Raw genomic sequence first — 23,882 nt, forward strand, 5'->3', positions numbered from 1 at the left:
CAATGCTGTGTGGAATACCACAACAGTGGATAAGGCATCCTGTAAGTTATAGATGGAAGTTTTGGCAGAAGCCTTGCATGCAGGGAAGGCAGACCAGTATCCAGAGTATGTGACTGGAGACAAACTCCAGTTAGAACAAAACGCTGTCCATTCCTTGATGGAAGTGGTGCAATGTAATCAACTTGCCACCAGGCCACAGGCTGATTATCTTTGGGAGTGGTGCCATATCAGTGATTGACTGCTGGTCTCTGCTACTGGCAGATTGGACATTCAGCAGTAGCTGTAGCCAGGTTGGCCCAAGTTGCTGAGCCCATGCTTAACCTCCATCATCCCGAAAAGAAACCAGTACCCAATAGCAATCACTCTCCATTTTCCTGCAAACCCCACCCCTACACTCAGCCCTAGACAACCACTAATCTATTTTCTGTCTTAATACATTTGCCTATTCTTAACATTTTATTTAAATGGAATCATACAATATGTTGCCTTTTGTGAATAGCTTCTTTCACTTAGCATAATGTTTTCAAGGTCTATCCATGTTGCAACATATCTCAGTACTTCATTCTTTTTTTATAGCTGAGTAATAGTCCATTGTATGGATATACCACATTTTATTTACCCATTCATCAACTGATGGACATTTGCTTGTTTACACTTCTAGGCTATCATGAATAATGCTGCTATGAATATTCATGAATAAGTTTTTGTATAGGCATGCTTTCATTTCTCTTGGGTGTATACTGAGAGTAAACTAGATAATAGGAATAGAATCACTGGGTCATGTGATTACTCTAACTTTTTGAGGAACTTCCAGGCTGATCTCCAAAGCAGCTACACCACTTGATATTCCACCAGAAGCATATGAGAGTCTCATGTCCTTGCTGTCACTTATTATCTGCGCGATACTGATAAAAAAAAAAATGGTGGGTTCTCTGCCCGATGTGCTCAAATGACCAATTCCTGAGACACTGGAGTTTCAAAGACAGAGAGATTTTATTGCTAGGCGTGAAGCAGGGGATCAGGTGACCTATCAGCCTAAATATCTGTGTTCCCAAACACAGTAATTCTGATAGTTTTATAGTATCAAAAGATGGGAGTTTTATAGTATCAAAAGATGGGCATGTTTTAGGATAATGAGCACAATGGCTTGAGATGATGAGATTAAAGATGATCTGATTATTAAGCATACACAGATTGATGACATGCTTAGTCACAGAACATATGCAAGATTATAATAAGGGATAGGTCACCTACAGGTTAAGGTTTAAGCTACCGTGCATGTCATGTGGGTCAATGTTGGTTGGATCCAGCTATGTCTATCAAGGTAGCTTTGGACTTGGGGTGGGTTAGTTCTGGGCTGACTCAAGGCCCTACATTAATAAACATTAGGGACTGTCTTAAGTGGTCATAAGACTCTAAAGTTGAAAACAGGATAAGGGGGTATAAGTGAGGGTCAATCACAAGGTTTTTTACAATTACAGGATAAAAGCTATATAATTATACAAGCATTATCAGAGATCAAGGCAAGTGGATTATAGTTTAGTAATTTCAGGTATTCCCTCTAGCTATTTTAATATAATAGAAAGTGAAAACAAATATCTATATAATGATTCAATAATCATGATCATTTCTTAAATCCTAACTTCATGATTACAGGTATGAAATAGCATGTTAAGGGTTTTTTAAATCATTTTTTTCTTTAAACTTTAAAGTAGCTTCTCATTGTGGTTTGTTAAAATCTTTTTTTTCTTTAAACTTTTTATTTTGAAAGGATTACAAACTTATGGGACAGTTGCAAAAATAATACAAACCCCATACTGAGAACTCCAATACACACCCATTTCCTTAGATATCCTGATCTGCTAATTTTAAAATTTTGCTGTATTTGCCATATCATTCTGCCTATCCATCTGCCTGTCTGTTTGTATCTATTTATCAATCTATTTTCTGAACACTTGAGTACAGATTGTATACATCATGCTCCTTGAATATGCGAAATTGCCATGTACATTTCCTAACAAGGATATTCACTTATGTAACCACCTTAAGTGTAGTTATCAAGTTCAAGAAATTCAACATTGATGTAAAGCCTGCAGTCTATATTCCAATTTTTTCAAATGTACCAACATTGGTTCAGTAATGAGCCTTTGAGCCTTTCTTCCTCTCTTGCTAGATCCCATCCAGGATTGTGTATTGCATTAGATTGTCATTATCTCTTTAGTCGCACTCTCTTTATAAGTTTTTTATTATTATTATTCTGGAAACTTAAATACAACAGACTTTCCCATCTCAACCACTCCCAAGCATACCAAACAATGGGATTAATAACACTCACAATATTGTGGTACCCTCATTATCTCCCATTACTAAAATTTTCCCATCTCGCCAATCAGACACCCTATGCACATTATGCATTAACTCCCCATTGCCTTGCCCCCTAACTCCTGGCAACCTGTACTCTAATTTCTGTCTCTATGAACTTGCATATTCTCAGATTTTTTTTTTGTAGTTACCATGGGACTTAAATTTAACATCCTAAATCTATAACAATCTCCTTCGCTTTAATTCCAACTTAACTTCAATAATATACACAAATTATTATCCTATACCGCTCTGTCCCCCACCTTTATGTAAATCTTATCACATAATGTTATATGTTCTGAGTCCAAAACCCCAATTTATCACTACATTTTGTGCTTTTGCCTTTTAGATCCTCTAGAAAGAAAGAAATGGAGTTACAAACTGAAAATACCACAGTACTGGCATTTATATTCACCCATGTTGTTACCCACACTGGAGATCTTTATTTCTTAATGTGGCTTCAACCTCTTGTCTATTCTCCCTTCCTTTCAACCTGAAGTACCCTCTTTAGCATCCTTTATATGGCCAGTCTAGTGGTGACAAAGTCCCTCAGATTTTGTTTAACTGGAAATATCTTAATCTCGCTCTCAGTTTTCAAAGAAAGTTTTGCCAGTGTCATGATTTGGAGCCATGTATCCCAGAAAAGCATATTAAACTTAATTCATTCCTGTGAGTATGAACCCATTGTAAATAGTACCTTCTGATATGGTTACTTCAGTTAAGGTGAGGCCCAATTCTATCAAGATGGGTCTTAATCCTTTACTGAAGCTCTTATAATAGCACTTATTAGGGAAGGCCACACAGAGAGAGAGAGAGAGAGAGAGAGAGAGAGAGAGAGAGAGAGAGAGAGCCAAAGGAAGCAGCCAGAAGCTGGAAGTCAATGGGACTTCCAAGGGGAGACCTCCATGGGTATTGCCAGGTGACCAAAAAGCCAACGGCCAAGATCTCTGGCAGCCAGACCCAGAATACCACAGTCTTCTGGGAGAAAGCATTGCCTTGACGATACCTTGGTTTGGAACTTCTTCTTGCCTCAAAACCATCAACAAATAAATTCTTATTGTTTAAGCCAACCCATTGTATGGTATTTGTTTTAGCAGCAGGAAAACAAAAACAGCCAAATATAGAATACTTGGTTGGCAATTTTTTCCTTTCAGGACTTTAAATGTGTCATCCTAATGACTTCTTGCCACCATAGTTTCCAATGAGGAACTGGCATTTAATCTTATTGAGACTCACTAGTTTGCTGCTTCTCTTGCAGCTTACAGAATTCTCTTTTTTTGACATTCAGCAGTTTGATCATAAGTTTTAGTGTGCATCTATTTGGGTTTAATCCAGTTTGGTGTTTGTTGAGCATCTTGGATATCTATTTTCATGTCTTTTGTTAAATTTGGAAAGTTTTCAGCCATCATTTCTTTGACTATCTGCCCCTTTTGTTCTCCTTCTGGTACTCCCAGAATGTGTATGTTGGTGTGCTTGATGGTGTCCCACAGGTTCCTCAGGCTCTGTTCACTTTTTTTCATTCTTCTTTCTGATCCTCAGATTGTATGATTCCAATTGTCTTATGTTCAAGTTCACTAATTCTTCCTTTTGCCAACTCCAATCTTCTGTTGAACCACTCTGGGTTTTTTTTTTTTTACTTCCTTCCTCCCTGCCTGCCTCCCTCCCTCCCGCATGTCCTTCCTCTCTCAATCTCTCTCTCCCTCTCTCTCTCTCTCTCTCTGTGGTCTTCAGCTCTGTATGGTTCTCTTTATTAATATTGTCTTCATGTTAATCTATAGTTTTCCTAATGACATTTAGTTCTTTATTCATGTTTTCCTTTAGCTCTTTGAGCATATATAGGACCACTTTTTAAATGTCTTTGTCTGGTATGTCCCAGGTCAAGTCCTCCTCATTGATAGTTTCTAATGCTTTAATCTGCTCATTTGCCTGAGCCATCACTTCCTGTTCCTTCGTGTGTTTGGTAATCTTTTGTTGAAACCTAGACATCCGATATTTTTATGTGTTATTGCTGGAGTTTAAACTCTGAGGCATCTGTTCCTTAAGCTGCTATCCATGTCAGCGAGTGTCATGTCAGAGATTTCCTTGAATGCCAGCAGCTAACAACAACAACAAAAAGGTAGAAAACACCTTTCCCAGTGTTTGCAGATTGGCTTGTATGTGTCCACTTCTTCAGATGTTAGCCATATAATAAATTTAGAGAATAGCTCAAGGTAAAAGTGTAGGGTCCTCCCCAGTCCTTTCTGTACATGAATCTTGTTCTGGGCATGTCTGTAACCCTAAGAATTTCCTTATTTATAAGGATCTGAGTGTCCCCTCTTCCCTAGGAAACATTGTTTTCTCATGGTCCTGTGAACCCAACTGTGTATCCTACAGCCAGCAAACCTTTTCATAGGCAGCTACAATTTTAATGTTCTCCTACAGCATTCAGTAGGAAAGCTTTTTGAGCTGCCTTCCATGTGCAGGTCAAGTTCTGGGACAGTGGGCCCACAATGAGTGCACTGTTCAATCCTTTAAACTGCCACCATATAAATTGACATAGCCATACATGCCCCCAGTACATGCGGTTACTCTATTCCTCTCAGGAACCAGGACCAGGGACCTGCACTAGGAATGTGGGGCAGCTCTGTGCGAATATGGTGAGGGGATGGATGAGGAGCCAGCAAGAATGCCAGATCTTCCCATTTTAAAATTGTCTGTGCCTTGATTTGGTATTCCCCTGTTCATGCAATCTTTTAAATGTTTTCTGGTAGTTTGAGAAAGATGTTTCTGCCAGTTCTTGCTGGTTGCTCAGCGCTTGTGTGTGCTGTGGAGGGGCGGGGAAGGGGAGCAGAGACCTGGAGAGTCTAACTCCATCTTAACTGGGCTCATTATGCTTTTGATTTGCATTCCCTGATGGCTAATGATATTGAATGTCTTTTCATGTATTTGTTGGCTATTTGTATATTTCATTTGGAGAAATGTCTATTCAAATCCTTTCATGGTCTTTAATTAGGTTGTTTGTCTTTTTGTCTTTGAGCATAGGAGTTCTTTTTATATTCTGGATATTAATCCCTTATCAGACATAGGATTTTTTTTTTAGTTTTATATTTGAGTTTATTCTTCATTTAACTTTTAAAACACTACTATAGTTGAATATTAAAACAAAAACAATAGCAAGTAGTGAGAATATTATGATTACAGTCCTTCACTTATTCACGAATGCATATAAGATGCCAGGAGGGTGTGGCATTCCCTGGCTCCAGCTAAGAGGCTTAGCACTGAACACAACCTCTGGGGTGATTCTCGTCATCCTTGTGCTTCTCCATTGTAGTGGCGCCATCTTTCCTGATTGGGATCAAAGCCCACCAGTTCTACCTGATCCATTTCATCAGTTTCTTCTACTTCTCTCTTCTGAGGTAGGAGTTTGTCGCAAAGACAGTTTATCAGGAGAGAGAAAGCCATTGTCAAGAAAGTCTACCTTAAATTCAATGATTAGGTGACCCTTTTCATATGGCCTACGATAAATTGGCATGCCTTCATTTAGCACAAATTTGCTATCTCCATGCTTGAAGATATGACCTGGATAAGAGGTGATGATTATGGTTTGGTTATCGAGACTGTGTATTGACTTTGGAAGCCACACAATGCTTCAACCAGCTGTATGGAGAAGTCTTCTTGTCATGTAAAAACACTGTGATCGCTCTTTGTCCGCCGGCCCGGTGCGCGGCGCCCACGCCCCACAGCAGCCAGCCCGCCCGCCCTCCTCTCCCCTCTTTGTCCACCGGCCCGGCGCACGGCGCCCAAGCCCCGCAGCAGCCAGCCCGCCCGCCCTCCTCTCCCCTCTTCCCCCTCCTGCTCCGGCGGCTCTCCAACCACCACCGTGCCCTCTTCCGCCTTCACCGGCTTCTCTGCCACCGGCCTCAACAGCCTTGCCACCCTCACCTTTCCTCCTCCAGAACAGCTACTGGGGGAGTGGAGACAATACAGAGCAGCTCCCAGAGCCACGACGGAGATCAAAGGGACGGTGTACCCCATCCTGGAACGGCTGACTGTCTGGGAGAACCAGCTCCGGTGAGATCGCCGAGGGGCGCGGGCTTTCCCGGACGGGACGGCAAGCGGCCGGAGTCCCTCCCTTCCTCCTTCCCAGGCCAGCTGGCAGAATTGGGCAGGCGGTCCCCGTGGGCCGCGGCGGCTGGCGCCCCCACCACGCGAGGCCCCCCTGACCAACTGAGAGAGTTGGGTCGGAAATCCCCAGACTGCAGAGAACGGTGACCGGGGGGTCCCTTCCAAACACATGACTCCCCGGTCCGGCTGGGAACAGTGCACTCTCCCGGGCTGAGACAGCTGGTGCTCTCCCGCCACGCTTGGCACCCCAGGCCGACTAGGAAATTCGGTCGGGCGCTCTCCCGTGCTGTGGTGGCCAGCGACCCTCCCCACGTTCGGACCCCCGGGCCGGCTGGCACTCTTCCAAGATGCTTCGGCTGCCGAACCTCCCCTACAGCGAGAGTTTTCCAAAGTTAAAGGACCCACAGCAACTTTCACTGGTGGAACCCGTAGACAAACGTGTGCCACGAGCGCCACCCACTGGGCAGGATAAGAAAAACAGAACCCAGAGATTTCACAGAAAAATCTTTCAACCTGTGGGGTCTAACACCCAGGGAAATCTGACTAAATGCCCAGACGCCAGCAGAAGATAACAGATCATGCTCAGAAAATTGAAAATATGATCCAGTCAAAGGAACAAACCAATAGTTCAAATGAGATACAGGAGCTGAAACAACTAATGCTGAACATACGAACAGAAATGGAAAACCTCTTCAAAAACGAAATCGATAAATTGAGGGAGGACATGAAGAAGACATGGGCTGATCAAAAAGAAGAAATAGAAAAACTGAAAAAACAAATCACAGAGCTTATGGAAGTGAAGGATAAAGTAGAAAAGATGGAAAAAACAATGGATACCTACAATGATAGATTTAAAGAGACAGAAGATAGAATTAGTGATTTGGAGGATGGAACATCTGAATTCCAAAAAGAAACAGAAACTATCCGGAAAAAAATGGAAAAATTTGAACAGGGTATCAGGGAACTCAAGGACAATGTGAACCGCACAAATATACGTGTTGTGGGTGTCCCAGAAGGAGAAGAGAAGGCAAAAGGAGGAGAAAAACTAATGGAAGAAATTATCACTGAAAATTTCCCAACTCTTATGAAAGACCTAAAATTACAGATCCAAGAAGTGCAGCACACCCCAAAGAGATTAGACCCAAATAGGCGTTCTCCAAGACACTTACTAGTTAGAATGTCAGAGGTCAAAGAGAAAGAGAGGATCTTGAAAGCAGCAAGAGAAACACAATCCATCACATACAAGGGAAACCCAATAAGACTATGTGTAGATTTCTCAGCAGAAACCATGGAAGCTAGAAGACAGTGGGATGATATATTTAAATTACTAAAAGAGAAAAACTGCCAACCAAGACTCCTATATCCAGCAAAATTGTCCTTCAAAAATGAGGGAGAAATTAAAACATTCTCAGACAAAAAGTCACTGAGAGAATTTGTGACCAAGAGACCAGCTCTGCAAGAAATACTAAAGGGAGCACTAGAGTCAGATACGAAAAGACAGAAGAGAGAGGTATGGAGAAGAGTGTAGAAAGAAGGAAAGTCAGATATATATAATACAAAAGACAAAATGGTAGAGGAAAATATTATCCAAACAGTAATAACACTAAATGTTAATGGACTGAATTCCCCAATCAAAAGACATAGATTGGCAGAATGGATTAAAAAACAGGATCCTTCTATATGCTGTCTACAGGAAACACATCTTAGACCCAAAGATAAACATAGGTTGAAAGTGAAAGGTTGGGAAAAGATATTTCATGCAAATAACAACCAGAAAAGAGCAGGAGTGGCTATACTAATATCCAACAAGTTAGACTTCAAATGTAAAACAGTTAAAAGAGACAAAGAAGGACACTATATACTAATAAAAGGAACAATTAAACAAGAAGACATAACAATCATAAATATTTACGCACTGAACCAGAATGCCCCAAAATACGTGAGGAATACACTGCAAACACTGAAAAGGGAAATAGACACATATACCATAATAGTTGGAGACTTCAATTCACCACTCTCATCAATGGACAGAACATCTAGACAGAGGATCAATAAAGAAATAGAGAATCTGAATATTACTATAAAGGAGCTAGACTTAACAGACATTTATAGGACATTACATCCCACAACAGCAGGATACACCTTTTTTTCAAGTGCTCATGGATCATTCTCAAAGATAGACCATATGCTGGGTCACAAAGCAAGTCTTAACAAATTTAAAAAGATTGAAATCATACACAACACTTTCTCGGATCATAAAGGAATGAAGTTGGAAATCAATAATAGGCGGAGTGCCAGAAAATTCACAAATACATGGAGGCTCAACAACACACTTTTAAACAACAAGTGGGTCAAAGAAGAAATTGCAAGAGAAATTAGTAAATACCTAGAGGCGAATGAAAATGAAAACACAACATATCAAAACTTATGGGATGCAGCAAAGGCAGTGCTAAGAGGGAAATTTATTGCCCTAAATGCCTATATCAGAAAAGAAGAAAAGGCAAAAATGCAGGAATTAACTGTCCACTTGGAAGAACTGGAGAAAGAACAGCAAACTAATCCCAAAGCAAGCAAAAGGAAAGAAATAACAAAGATTAGAGCAGAAATAAATGAAATTGAAAACATGAAAACAATAGAGAAAATCAATAAGACCAGAAGTTGGTTCTATGAGAAAATCAATAAGATTGATGGGCCCTTAGCAAGATTGACAAAAAGAAGAAGAGAGAGGATGCAAATAAATAAGATCAGAGATGGAAGAGGAGACATAACTACTGACCTCACAAAAATAAAGGAGGTAATAACAGGATACTATGAACAACTTTACGCTAATAAATACAACAATTTAGATGAAATGGACGGGTTCCTGGAAAGACATGAACAACCAACTTTGACTCAAGAAGAAATAGATGACCTCAACAAACCAATCACAAGTAAAGAGATTGAATTAGTCATTCAAAAGCTCCCTAAAAAGAAAAGTCCAGGACCAGACGGCTTCACATGTGAATTCTATCAAACATTCCAGAAAGAATTAGTACCAACTCTCCTCAAACTCTTAAAAAAAATCGAAGTGGAGGGAAAACTACCTAATCCATTCTATGAAGCCAACATCACCCTCATACCAAAACCAGGCAAAGATATTACAAAAAAAGAAAACTACAGACCAATCTCTCTAATGAATACAGATGCAAAAATCCTCAATAAAATTCTAGCAAATCGTATCCAACAACACATTAAAATAATTATACATCATGACCAAGTAGGATTCATCCCAGGCATGCAAGGATGGTTCAACATAAGAAAATCAATTAATGTAATACACCACATCAACAAATCAAAGCAGAAATCAGATGATCATCTCAATTGATGCAGAGAAGGCATTTGACAAGATTCAACATACTTTCCTGTTGAAAACACTTCAAAAGATAGGAATACAAGGGAACTTCCTTAAAATGATAGAGGGAATATATGAAAAACCCACAGCTAATATCATCCTCAATGGGGAAAAATTGAAAACTTTCCCCCTAAGATCAGGAACAAGACAAGGATGTCCACTATCACCACTATTATTCAACATTGTGTTGGAAGTTCTAGCCAGAGCAATTAGACAAGAAAAAGAAATACAAGGCATCAAAATTGGAAAGGAAGAAGTAAAACTATCACTGTTTGCAGACGATATGATACTATACGTCGAAAACCCGGAAAAATCCACAACAAAATTACTAGAGCTAATAAATGAGTACAGCAAAGTAGCAGGCTACAAGATCAACATTCAAAAATCTGTAGCTTTTCTATACACTAGTAATGAACAACCTGAGGGGGAAATCAAGAAACGAATCCCATTTACAATCACAACTAAAAGAATAAAATACCTAGGAATAAATTTAACCAAAGAGACAAAAAACCTATATAAAGAAAACTACAAAAAACTGCTAAAAGAAATCACAGAAGACCTAAATAGATGGAAGGGCATACCGTGTTCATGGATTGGAAGACTAAATATAATTAAGATGTCAATCCTACCTAAACTGATCTACAGATTCAATGCAATACCAATCAAAATCCCAACAACTTATTTTTCAGAATTAGAAAAACCAATAAGCAAATTTATCTGGAAGGGCAGGTTGCCCTGAATTGCTAAAAACATCTTGAGGAAAAAAAACGAAGTTGGAGGTCTCGCGATGCCGGACTTTAAGGCATATTATGAAGCCACAGTGGTCAAAACAGCATGGTATTGGCATAAAGATAGATATATCGACCAATGGAATCGAATAGAGTGCTCAGATATAGACCCTCTCATCTATGGACATTTGATCTTTGATAAGGCAGTCAAGCCAACTCATCTGGGACAGAACAGTCTCTTCAATAAATGGTGCCTAGACAACTGGATATCCATATGTAAAAGAATGAAAGAAGACCCGTATCTCACACCTTTTACAAAAGTTAACTCAAAATGGATCAAAGATCTAAACATTAGGTCTAAGACCATAAAACAGTTAGAGGAAAATGTAGGGAGATATCTTATGAATCTTACAACTGGAGGCGGTTTTATGGACCTTAAACCTAAAGCAAGAGCACTGAAGAAAGAAAGAAAGAAATGGGAGCTCCTCAAAATTAAACACTTTTGTGCATCAAAGAACTTCATCAAGAAAGTAGAAAGACAGCCTACACAATGGGAGATAATATTTGGAAATGACATATCAGACAAAGGTCTAGTATCCAGAATTTATAAAGAGATTGTTCAACTCAACAACAAAAAGACAGCCAACCCAATTACAAAAATGGGAAAAAGACTTGAACAGACACCTACCAGAAGAGGAAATACGGATGGCCAAGAGACACATGAAGAGATGCTCAATGTCCCTGGCCATTAGAGAAATGCAAATCAAAACCACAATGAGATATCATCTCACACCCACCAGAATGGCCATTATCAACAAAACAGAAAATGATAAGTGCTGGAGAGGAGGCAGAGAAAGAGGCACACTTATCCACTGTTGGTGGGAATGTCAAATGGTGCAACCACTGTGGAAGGCAGTTTGGCGGTTCCTCAAAAAGTTGAATATAGAATTGCCATACGACCCAGCAATACCATTGCTAGGTATCTACTCAAAGGACTTAAGGGCAAAGACACAAACGGACATTTGCACACCAATGTTTATAGCAGCATTATTTACAATTGCAAAGAGATGGAAACAGCCAAAATGTCCATCAACAGAAGAATGGCTAAACAAACTGTGGTATATACATACGATGGAATATTATGCAGCTTTAAGACAAGATAAACTTATGAAGCATGTAATAACATGGATGGACCTAGAGAATATTATGCCGAGTGAGTCCAGCCAAAAACTAAAGGACAAATACTGTATGGTCCCACTGATGTGAACGGACATTCGAGAATAAACTTGAAATATGTCATTGGTAACAGAGTCCAGCAGGAGTTAGAAACAGGGTAAGATAATGGGTAATTGAAGCTGAAGGGATACAGACTGTGCAACAGGACTAGATACAAAAACTCAAAAATGGACAGCACAATAATACCTAATTGTAAAGTAATCATGTTAAAACACTGAATGAAGCTGCATCTGAGCTATAGGGTTTTTTTTTTTACTATTATTACTACTTTTATTTCTTTTCTCTATATTAACATTCTGTATCTTTTTCTGTTGTGTTGCTAGTTCCTCTAAACCGATGCAAATGTACTAAGAAACGATGATCATGCATCTATGTGATGATGTTAAGAATTACTGAGTGCATATGTAGAATGGTATGATTTCTAAATGTTGTGTTAATTTATTTTTTTTTTCCGTTAATAAAAAAAAAAACAAAAAAAAAACACTGTGATCCTTCTGATCTAAAACAATGATAATATCTCCTGGATGCAGTCTTGTCTTTCGGTCTCCTTCACCACGGAATGTTATCTTTTGGCCATTTTTCATGCCTTTGTCAATATAAGCTTCTAGAATCTTCTCTTCTTCCTTTCACTGCAACTTTTACATCTATCTTTAGGACTGGTCCACTCCCCATGGCCTTGGCAGTCCATGAACACACTGAATTTGCTGAACCATTCCAGGTCCTATCTGATGAATTCATACTTGCATTCCAGTACCTTGGCAATTGGGATAGCACTCAACTGCTCCTATTTTAAAACCTCAGCCTTCACATTTGTCACAAATCACATTCTTTTGCAGAGCTGGTTGTTTTGTCCCTGTTATATATATCTTCTAAGGTAACTGAGAGCTAAGGTACAACATTTTTACCTCTCCTTTCTCTCTGCATCCTTCCACCACCTCCAAAAAACATATCAAAGATGTCCATAGGGGATCCCAACCCCCTACCTGCTCTACCATCTTTGATAGCCTGTTTTCCTCCTTTGTCATATAATTCTCTTTTCTTTGCATCAGAGAACACTTCATAAGCTTGAAAAATTTCTTTAAACTTCTTGCCTTCATTTGGATTTTTATCAGGATGGTATTTCAAGGCTAGTTTCCTGTAAGCCTTTTTCAGCTCTTCCTGTGTGGCTTTGGGTTTGACCTCCAAAACATCATAGTAAGTGGTTTCTTTCACCATTTTTACAACCAGTGAGTGGGCCAAGGCCGGGGAGGGGGAGTGGGAAGGAGCATGTCACTGTCAGATAAAGGATTTTGCAACTAGTTTTTCCTATTCTCTAGGTTTTCTTTTCACTTTCTTGATAATGTCCTTTGATGCACAAAAGTTTTAAATTTTGATTGAAGCCAATTTATCTATTTTTCATTTTGTTGCCCTTTTAATGTAGTTTCAGTTTGCTAATGCTGCCAGAATGCAATATACCAGAAATGGATTGGCTTTTTTTTTAAACTTTTTTATTGTAAGTTATAACACATATACAAAGCAAAGAAAGAAAAAAGCAATAGTTTTCAAAGCACTTTCAACGAGTAGTTACAGGACAAATCCCAGAGTTTATTGTGGGCTACCATACCATCATCTCAGATTTTTCCTTACAGTTGCTCCAGAACATAGGAGACCAGAAGACATAAATACTTTTTATCATCACAATCCACTTTTTTTTTCTTTTTTTGTGAAAAATAACACATATACAAAAAAGCAATAACATTCAAAGCACAGCACCACAATTAGTTGTAAAACATATTTCAGAGTTTGGCATGGGTTACAAATCCACAATTTTAGGTTTTTACTTCTATCTGCTCTAAAATACTGGAGACTAAAAGAGATGTCAATTTAATGACTAGCAGTCATATTCATTTGTTAAAACCTAGCTTCTCTGTATAACTCCACCATCACCTTTGATCTTTCTATCCCTGCCTGTCTTTAGGGGTATTTGGGCTATGCCCATTCTAACTTTTTCATGTTGGAAGGGGCTGTTGATAATATGGGGTAGGGAGATAGAACTATCTGATGTTCTGGAGAGGCTGGGCCCTCTAGGTTTCAGGACTTATCTGGACCAGGGACCCATCTGGAGGTTGTAAGTTTTTTGGAAAGTTACCCTAGTGCACGAAACCCTTGTGGAATCTTATAAATTGCGTTAGATGTTCTTTAGGATTGGCTGGAATGGTCTTGGTTGGGGTTATGATAAGCAGCAATGTCTAAGAGTGACCTCCAGAGTAGCCTCTCAGCTCTAGTTGAACACTCTCTGCCATTGATACTTTGTTACACTTCTTTTTCCCCTTTTGGTCAGGATAGAATTGTTGATCCCACGGTATCAGGGGCGGATTCATTCCTGGGAGTCATCTCCCACGCTGCCAGGGAGACTTTCACCCCGGATGTCATGTCCTACATAGGGGGGAGGGCGATGATTTCACTTGCAGCGTTGGGCTTAGAGAGAGTGAGGCCACATCTGAGGAACAAAAGAGGTCCTCTGGAAGTAACTCTTAGGCATACCTATAGGTAGGTTAAGCTTCTCCACTACATATTTAAGCTTCGCAAAAGTAAGCCTCAAATCAAGGGTTTGGCCTATTGATTTGGGTGACACAGTATCAGGGGGATTCCCTGATGGTAAAGTTTAATAGTTTCATATTTTTTCTCCCATCCCTCAAGGGACTTTGCCAATACTTTTTGATTATCTGCTTAATCTACTCTAGGAAGTATTACATTAAGCTATACAGGATTAAAGGACCTCTTTCTTATTCCCTGTGTTTCAATTGTTCAAATGAGCTCTACAGATAGGTTAATTTAGATTATGTGCTACAGAAAATTTAGGTTCCAGACCAAATAAACCTTTCTTCCTTTGGTCTCAAAGAGTATGTGTGGTTCTAAAATATAGACACTGTTTTCATTACTGAATTACTTTAACCCCGACCTAATTGGCTTTGTTCTTATCTCTAAATATCAAGATATATATACATAAATCAGTCTCTCAAAATTCAGAAATAATAATTACCACTCTGGACTAAATGTGTCTGCTATAAAAACGTACAGTCTAGGCCCCTGTTTTCTTATAAGTATTTTCTAAAGGAAACCATACCACAATTGTCCTTTTGTTTCTGGTTTATTTTGCCTCACCAAATATCCCACACGTTCACTCACATTGTTGCATGCCTCATGACTGTGTTCCTTGATGTAGCAGCACAACATTCAATCATATGTATACACTGCCTTCGTCAATCTACTTCTCAGTCAGTGCATCCTTCAGCCACATGCATTCATCAGGCATCATGTAGAGGGCCCAAAGTCCACAGTCATTCAACATTCTGAAATTTAGGTAATTTCATTGTTTCCAAGAGATAGATAACCAATAAACACACTGTCACCAAATGGGAAATCTAAACCTCCTCTTAACTCTTATCCCTCTCCCCGTTATTTACCTCTGCTGTTGCTATGGTAGTGCTGATGTTTCCAAATAAACGTCTCTCCCTTTGGTCGGTGAACAGGATCTTGATGTTTGTGCTGGGAAACCTGAACGTACACGCCTGGCAGCTGCAGTGGCGGTGCACCGCAGGCTGGGTGCAGGAGCTGGACAGCGCCACCGCCACCATGCCTGCCTGCTGGGGCTGCCCATGGGCATGGGTGGCACGCCACCCTCCTGAGCCAGAGAGAGGAGGCCCAGTGAGCAGCTGCAGCGGCGTCGAGGGGCAGGGAGTGAGGCAGCCGTGCCATCAACCCGTGCTGGGCCACTGGATTTCATCATTTACTTAGCATCTCCAAACATCTGTGTCTTGGTTTCACTTCTCTGATCTCTGCTCTGTTCTCCAAACATCTGTGCCTTCTACAAAATATCTCCCTTTTCAAGGACCCCACTAAACTAAGATCCACCTTGAATGGGTGGGATCACATCTCCATGGAAATAGTCTAAACAAAGGTCATGCCCACAAGTGGGTGGATCACATCCCCATTGAAAAACCTAATAAAAAAATCCCACCCTAAAATAGGTCTGCACCCAAATTGGATATGGATTAAAAGAACACTGCTTTTCTGGGTACACAGCAGTTTGAGTCAGCACGTTCCACCCTCTGGACCCCCAAAGGACATTTTATTTCCATATACAAAATACCTTCACTCCATCACAATATCACAAAAGCCTTAAACCATTTCAGTAACAATATTACAAAATCTCATCAAGTCAGTTACAGGAATGGTCTGTCCTAAGGCAAAAGTTCTCTGGCCATGGGTCTGTGAAACTCAGAACAAATTATCTGCTCCCAATATACAAAGCAGGGATAGGCATAGGTTAAACATTCTCATTTCCATAGAGTAAAACTGAAAAGAAAACAGGGGTCACTGGACCCAAACAGTTTTAAAAACCTGCAGGGCAAATTCCATTAGATTTCAGTGTCAAAAAGTCATTCATCCTTGGGGCTGGAGAGAGTGGCAGTCCCACCCTTTCCAAGGGTTTATGCTTCGGCCCTGTTCTTTTCAAACACTGGGACAAGGGTTGCAGTATTGGGGAACATTGGGGAGACCACCTTATTCTCAGCTTGACTCTCTCCACACATCAGGGTAGCACCTGGATTTTCTGCCCTCTCCAGGGTACACACTCAATTCCTAAGAGGCAGTCGCGAGGCTCACTCCAATCCCTAGGGAATGTGCCCCACCTTCTCTTAGGCCTGGGATGCCAAAACTCTTCCTGAGCATGGAGGCAGAAGGCCCGCCCTCTGCTTTCAGGGCAAACTAACCCGCCCCACATGCATGGGTGGCTCCTCTCTCCTGGCCCGAGATTTCCTGGCTCCAAACTGGCCTCCTCCATTTGTCTGCCTTTGAAATAATTTTCCCTTCAATCTGTCCCTTTTAATCCAGACTGGCAGTGGTTCCATTTATTCAGATCTCGCACACAAAAAAATTTGTTTACTTGGCAGGCAGCATAGAAGGGTCAAATCCATCAGACAATAGGAATTTCCACAAATCCTTTCTGGATAACTCCATCTCCAGTCCTTGCTTGCCCTGTAATAGCTGACTGTTTCCATGTTTGGCTAAATCCTCACATGGGGCAACATTCTCTGGGGTCTTACTTTCTGGAAACCCAGAATTTTCCAGACCATCAATTTCTGGTTTCTTTTTTTTACCCAAGAGTTATTATCCCTTTCCTACTGCATTTTCCTACAAGCTGCAAGGAGTAGCAAGGCTGCATTTTCCACAGTTAGCTTGCAAATTTCCCTAGCTAGATATCCAAGTTCATTGCCTTCAAATTCTACCTTCCATCCAACTCCAGGACTCAATTTTGCGAAATTCTCTGCCACTTTCAAACAAGGAACACCTTTCTTCCATTTGCAATGCTACATTCATCATTTCTGTCTAAAGTCTCATCAGAAGATATCTTTAGAGTCCACATTTCTTCCAACAGTCTATCCAAAGCAATTCAGGCCTTTTCTATCAAGCATATAGTAATTCTTCCAGAACCTTCCCCTTATCCATGTACAAAATTGTTCCAATGTGTTTGGTATTTGCAAACAGCAGCACACCACTTCACTGGTACTAAAATTGGTTTCGGTTTGTTAATGCTGCCAGAATGCAATATACAAAAAATAGATTGGCTTTTTATAAAGGGGATGTATTAAGTTATAAGTATACAGTCCTAAGGCCATAAAAATGTCTAAATTAAAGCATCAACAAGAGTATACCTTCACTCTAGAAAGGCTGATCACTTCTGGGGTTTCTCTGTCACCTGGAAAGTCACGTGGTGATGTCTGCTAAGCTTTGCTCCTGGATTTCATTGCTTTCAGCTCCTGGTCCAGTGGCCTCCTCTCTGGGCTTCTCCCGGGCAAACTCTGGATTTCATCTTTTAGCTTAACATCAACAAAGTCTGTGTCTTTGTTTCATTTCTCTGCTATCCATTTTGGTTTTCCAAGCATTTGTGCTTTGTCCAAAATGTTTCCCTTTTAAAGGACTCCAGTAAACTAACTAAGACCCACTTTGAATGGGTGTGGTCACATCTCCATGAAATAATCTAATTAAAAGGTCACACCCACAATTGAGCAGGTCACATCTCCATTGAAACAACCTGACCAAAAGCTCCCACCCGATGAATGAACCTAGCCCTGGCACCATGGAATTAACAATGCCTACTTGACCAAAAGGGGAAAAGAAATGTAACAAAAGAAGGTATCAGTGGCTAAAAGAGTTCAAATAGAATCAAGAGGCTATTCTGGAGGTTACTCTTTATGCAAGCTCCAGCTAGATATTGCTAATTACGAGGTTTACCAAACCCCAACAAAAATCATTCCTGTTAACCCTAAAGAATACCTAGGGTTCTATCTGAGATTCTATGAAAGTTTCACATACTAAGATTACTTTCCAGAAAACTACAACCTCCAGATGATTTCTAGGCCAGATAAGTCCTGAAACCCAGAGGTGCCAGCCTCTCCAAGAACACCAACTAGTTCCATTCCCCTATCCTGCATTATCAACATCCCTTTTCAACATGAAAAAGTTAGAATACGCAGAGCCCAAATACTCCTAAAGAAAGGGAGAAAGATAAAAGGAGGCGTTATAACAGAGGAGATAGGATTAACAACTGAATATGACTGCTGAATCATTATATTGACATTTCTTTTAGTCTCTAGGTTCTTGGAGCAGCTTGAAGGAAAAACCTGGAAGTGTGGAACAGTAACCCATACCAAACTTTGAAATCTGTTCTATAACTACTTGTTACAATGTGCTTTGAAATTTATTGCTTTTTTGTGTATATATTTCACAGTAAAAAAAAAGTTTAAAAAAAAAAGATCCTACCCTACAACAGGTCTGCCCCCACAAAATTGAATTAGGATTAAAAGAACAAGGCTTTTCTGGGGTATATAATAGTTTCAGATCAGAACAAGTATCATATATAACAATCTGTGATCAAATAGAAGGTCCTGAAAATTTCCCCTATGTTTTCTACTGAGAGGTTTATAATTTCAACTGTTTAATTTAGGTCTTTCTTCCATTTTGAGTTAATTTTTGTATATGGTGTGAGGTGGTGTCCAAATTCATTCTTCTGCATGTGAGTATCCATTTTTCTTAGAACTATTTGTTAAAAACACTATTCTTTCCCCATTGTCTTGGTACCCTTTTTGAAAATCCATTGACCATAATTGTGAGGGTTTATGTCTGAATTCTCAGTTCTATTCCATTGATCTATGTCAGGGCTTATGTCAATACCATACTGTCTTGATTATTATAGCTTTATAGTAAGTTTTGAAATCAGGAAATGTGAGTCCTCTAACTTTGTTCTTTTTGAAGGTTTTTTTGGGTGGCTCTTCTGGGTCCCTGGCATTTGCATAGAAATTTAGTGTAAGCTCATCAGTTTCTGCAAAGAAGCCAGATGAGATTTTGACAGAAATTGCTTTGAATCTGTCATCTTAATATTAAGTCTTCAGCCAAAGAATATGGGATATCTTTCCATTTATTAAGGTCCTATCTAATTTCTTTAAAAAAAAAAAAAAAAGTCTTTTGTTGAGAAATATGGCATATACACAAAAAAGTGATAAATTTTAAAGTTCAGTTTAACAAGTACAGCAAATTTCAATGTGTGGTATGTGTTACAGTTCCATAATTTCAAGTGTTTCTTTCTCGCTGTTCTAATTCATTAGAGGCTAACAAGAAATATCAATATAGTGATTCAGTAATCACAATCATTTGTTAGAGCCTATATCCTTTGTCACAAGTCTCCCTCTCACTTGATGTTTCTCCCAACCATCAGGGATATTTGGGCAATGACCATTCTAACTTCTTCATGTTGAAAAGGGGTGTTGATATTACGGGGAAGACGGATGCAACTAGATGTTCTTGGAGAGACTGGTGTTTCTGGGTTTCAGGGCTTAACTGGCACAGGAATAATCTGGAGGTTTTAGGTTTCTAAAAAATAAACTTAGTGAGTGAAACTTTTATAGAGCCTCAGACAGAACCCCAGGTTATCTTTAGGGTTTACAGGAATACTGTTGGTTGGGGCTTGGCAAATTGTAGCACTTAGCAGTATCTAGTTGAAGCTTGCATAACAGAAACCTCCAGAATAGCCTCTGGACTCTATTTGAACTCTCTCAGCCACTGATACCTTATTTTGTTACATTTCTTTCCCCCCTTTTGGTCAGGTAGGCTCTGTCAATCTCATAATGCCAGGGCCAGACTCATCCCTGGAAATCATGCCCCGTATTGCCAGGGAGACTTATCCTCCCTGGATGCCATGTCCCATGTAGGGGGGAGAGTAATGAGTTTACTTGCAGAGTTGGGCTTAGAGGGAGGCCACATTTGAACAACAAAAGAGGTTCTGTGGAAGTGACTCTTAGGCATAATTATAGTAGACTTAGCTTCCCCATTACAGAAATAAATTTCATAAGAGCAAACCTCAAGGTCAAGGGCTTGGCTTATTAACTTGGGAGTCCCTAATGTTAGAGGGTACCAGAAGCTTCCCAGATGGGGATGTTTAATAATTCCATTTTTTTTCTCCAGTCCCTCTAGAGACTTTGCCAATACATTTGGGGGGGGGGGGCGGAAAGGGGGACATGGGCTGGAAATGTAACCTGGGTCTCTCACGTGGCAGGTGAGCATTCCACCAATAAACTACTCTGGCACTCCTTTGCCAATACTTATTATCTGCCCAACACACTCTGACATGTATCAGGGTATTACATTAAAATATACATAATTACACCATCTCATTCCCAATTCTAGGCTCCATGTGTTTGGGTCATTTAAATGAACTGGCCAGACAGCTTAAGTTAGATAGTGTGCTACAGAAAATTTAAGTTTTGGACAAAATAAGTATCTCTTCCTTTGGTCTCATACAGTAGGTGAAGTTCTAAAATGCAAGACAGTATCATCCTTTACCCTGTATTCTGGTGTACCTTAGTCCCAACCAAATCACTTTCGTTCTTATCTCTCATTGAAGTCTAACCTCTCTTTTGGCTTCCTTAATAGTTGCTGTAAGGGGCAATGCTGACTTTCAGAGCTGCAGAACTCCAATTCTGAGTCTTGGTGTTGCACAGGTACCTAAAGTTTCAGGGAATATACACACAGAGCACATCTCAGAATTTAGAAATAAGACTTAAAGCTCAGGAATAAATGTGACTGTTACTAAGAGCTTATAATCTAGGTCCCAATTTTCTTACAAGTATTTTCTAAGAGAGACCATACAAACTTTGTCCTTTATTTCTGGCTTATTTTGCTCAACATAATGTCCTCAAGTTTCAGTCACTTCATTGCATGCCTCACAACTTTGTTTCCTTCCGTAGTCTCACAATATTTCAGTGCACGCCACAGTTCACCCTTTTGCTTCTCAATGTACCCTCCAGCCACCTCCATCCATTTAGCACCACGGATAGAGTTGCCATGAACATCAGTGTTTATCTAACTTCTTTCAAAGTGTCTTGCAGTTTTCAGAGTATAAATTTTACAATTCTTTTGTTAAATTTACTCCTAAGTATCTTGTTTTCAAGATGCTATTATAAATGGATTTTTTTCTTGATTTTATTTTTGATTTGATTATTACTGTATAGAAATACAATTGATTTTTATATACTGATCTTGTGTGTCCTGCAACTTTGCCGAATTCATTTATTAGTTATGATGGTTTTCAGTAGATTTCTCAGGATGTCCAATTTACAAGATCATGTCAAAAAGAGATGGTTTTTGCTCTTCCTTTCCAATCTGGATGCCTTATTTCATTTTCCTGTCTAACCCTGTGACTAGACTCTCTAGTACAATGTTGAACCAAAGTGAACAGAAAAGGACATCCTTGTCTTGTTTCTGATCTTAAAGGGAAACATCCAGTCTTGCACCATCAGGTGCTGATGTCAGCTGTGGCTTTTCTGTAGGAAGCTTCTATCACATTGAAAAATCTCCCTTCTATTCTTAGTGTGTTGAGTGTTTGTCATGAACGGATGTTGAGTTTTAAGTGCTTTTTCTGTCTCCTGAGATGAGCAAGTGGTTTCTGTCTTTTTTCTTCTACAAATAGGGTGTATTACATTCACTGATTTTCACATGTTTAACAATCTTGCATTCCTGGAGGCCAGTTCCTTGCTGGGTCTGTTTTCTCCAGCAGGAACTGGGACCTCTGGGCAAAGCGGGAACTGTGCTGGACTAGACAAAGCAGGAGCACCTGTAGCCATCCCTCAGGAAACCTGCCACACAAAATAATCTAAGACCCAGGAACATCTCTAGAAATTTACTTTTTGGGAGATAGCAGGAATGCAAGTCATAATGTCCCATATCAGTCAAGAGGCCAGGCTATGATAAATGGGGGGAGGGGGACTTCAGCGGGAGCCCATAAGAAAGCATGTTGAAACAAGGGGAGCATTTGGTACTTTGCACAGACTTCGAGGATGAGTGGGGAAGGTCCCCTCCAGCACTACATTGCATGGCTCCCGGCCACTGAGAGACTGGCATAGTGACAAAGGTTCGGCACAGGCCACACCGCCACCTCAAGCTTCACCTCAAGGGGGTCCCAACAGGCCTGTCAGAGGCTCTCCCAGCTTTGTCCATTAGAATAAGGTTTCCCAGGAGGGGAGACAGATGATCCATCCCACTCCACTGTCACCCCTGACAGCTAAGTTCCCCTACTGCCCCAATCCATCCCATCTCCTCTCTCAGATGAGGACCTCAAGTATTTCCAAGGCTGACAGGGAACATGTCAAGCATTAGGAGAGCAGGTGGACAGAGCCCCAGTCCTCAAAGACTGAAGGCTCTAGGGAACAAAGGGGGGCATCTGATATACACTGAAACTTGCTTTTTGGTTAGGACCAAAAGCTAACCTTTATTCAACTAAAGGTTATTTAAAAAAAATTTTTTTTTGGCCAGTTTTTGGGTGTAGAAGACAACCTGAGAGTTGTAGTAAGACTCTCAAATGCAGAAATCCCAAGACCTTACTTGGGAACAGCACTGCCCTCCCCAACCAAGGTGACTAGCCCACCTACAGTCCTGCTGTTTATCCCAGGCAGCTTCTCCAAACATCTAGATGTTGCGGCCGTGCTCAGGCTCCAGAGATGCTAGCATTCCTAAATTGGGGGGGTGAGGGGGGCGGGCAGGAGGCTCCTAAATCTGGGACAAGCAATCAAAGCAAGACAGATGAGGTTGGCACCAATCTAAGAAAAGTTACCCCAGAATGGTGGTCAGTGCTGTGGGGATCCACGCTGGGCTAGAGAAAGGTAACAGGCCATGAGGCAGCCAAGACCCTGTAGGGCCTGGTACCCAAGGACTTCCTTCTTTAAAGGAGAAGGCTTGGCCTGGTCACCCTGGCACATCCTCTCCTTTCCTGCCACATACACTGTCTAAGCTCTCTGCAGCCCTGATTAAAGGCATTTACATGACAGCCACATCGGTGCTGCTGAGGAACAAGGATATCTAAGGTGAAATGGCCTTGAGTCGACTGTTATTTGGCCACTGGGAAAACCCAGTTCTGCAAAGCCATCCCAGGGGCCTTCACAGGTGAGAGAAGAATGATCCGAGTCACCAGTCCCCAGCTCCCAGCTCCAGAAGCCAGGTCCCCAACAGCATGGGCAGAGACACTTGGGTGAGCCCAGCTGGACTTCCAACTGGTATCCAAACCCCCTTAGGTGGAAGCCCCCAGCCCTCCAGTATGCTGCATTTGTAAGTTTTGTCTATTTACAGACCCAGTGTCAGACAGAAGCAAAGAGGAGAGAGATCTGCCTTTTCCAGAGAAGGCAAGGCTCTGCACTTCGGCTCAGCCCACCTCTACCCCTTCCGCTGTGACATCACTACGCCCAGTAATATGTGACAAAGTCACCAAACAGTTCTGAGGCCACATTTAGGGACTGGGTGGAACATTTTCTGAAGCTGAGGAGGGCTTTAAAAGGATTGTCTCCCTAATAATAAGTCCATACTCTAGGTGTGCTGTTAACTAGCATTTCAGTCTTGTCTAATTCAGAATGCCATTTAATGTCTCCCTTTGCCAGGACTGAATTCCGACAAATGCTGTCATTTTATAGTCCCTTCTCACACCAACATTAAGGACTGAGAATAACACTACAAATAATTTTCAAGTCCACAAAAAC

General features: G+C 40.6%; 1 pseudogene; it reads right to left on the reverse strand.

Moving 5' to 3' along the window:
* Nucleotides 1-5,473: 5,473 nt before the first annotated feature.
* LOC143684573 (dnaJ homolog subfamily A member 1-like) lies at nucleotides 5,474-23,786 on the reverse strand (annotated as a pseudogene).
* Nucleotides 23,787-23,882: the final 96 nt, after the last annotated feature.

Source organism: Tamandua tetradactyla, chromosome 5, assembly GCF_023851605.1.
Source record: "Tamandua tetradactyla isolate mTamTet1 chromosome 5, mTamTet1.pri, whole genome shotgun sequence".
NCBI classification, from domain to species: Eukaryota; Metazoa; Chordata; class Mammalia; order Pilosa; family Myrmecophagidae; genus Tamandua; species Tamandua tetradactyla.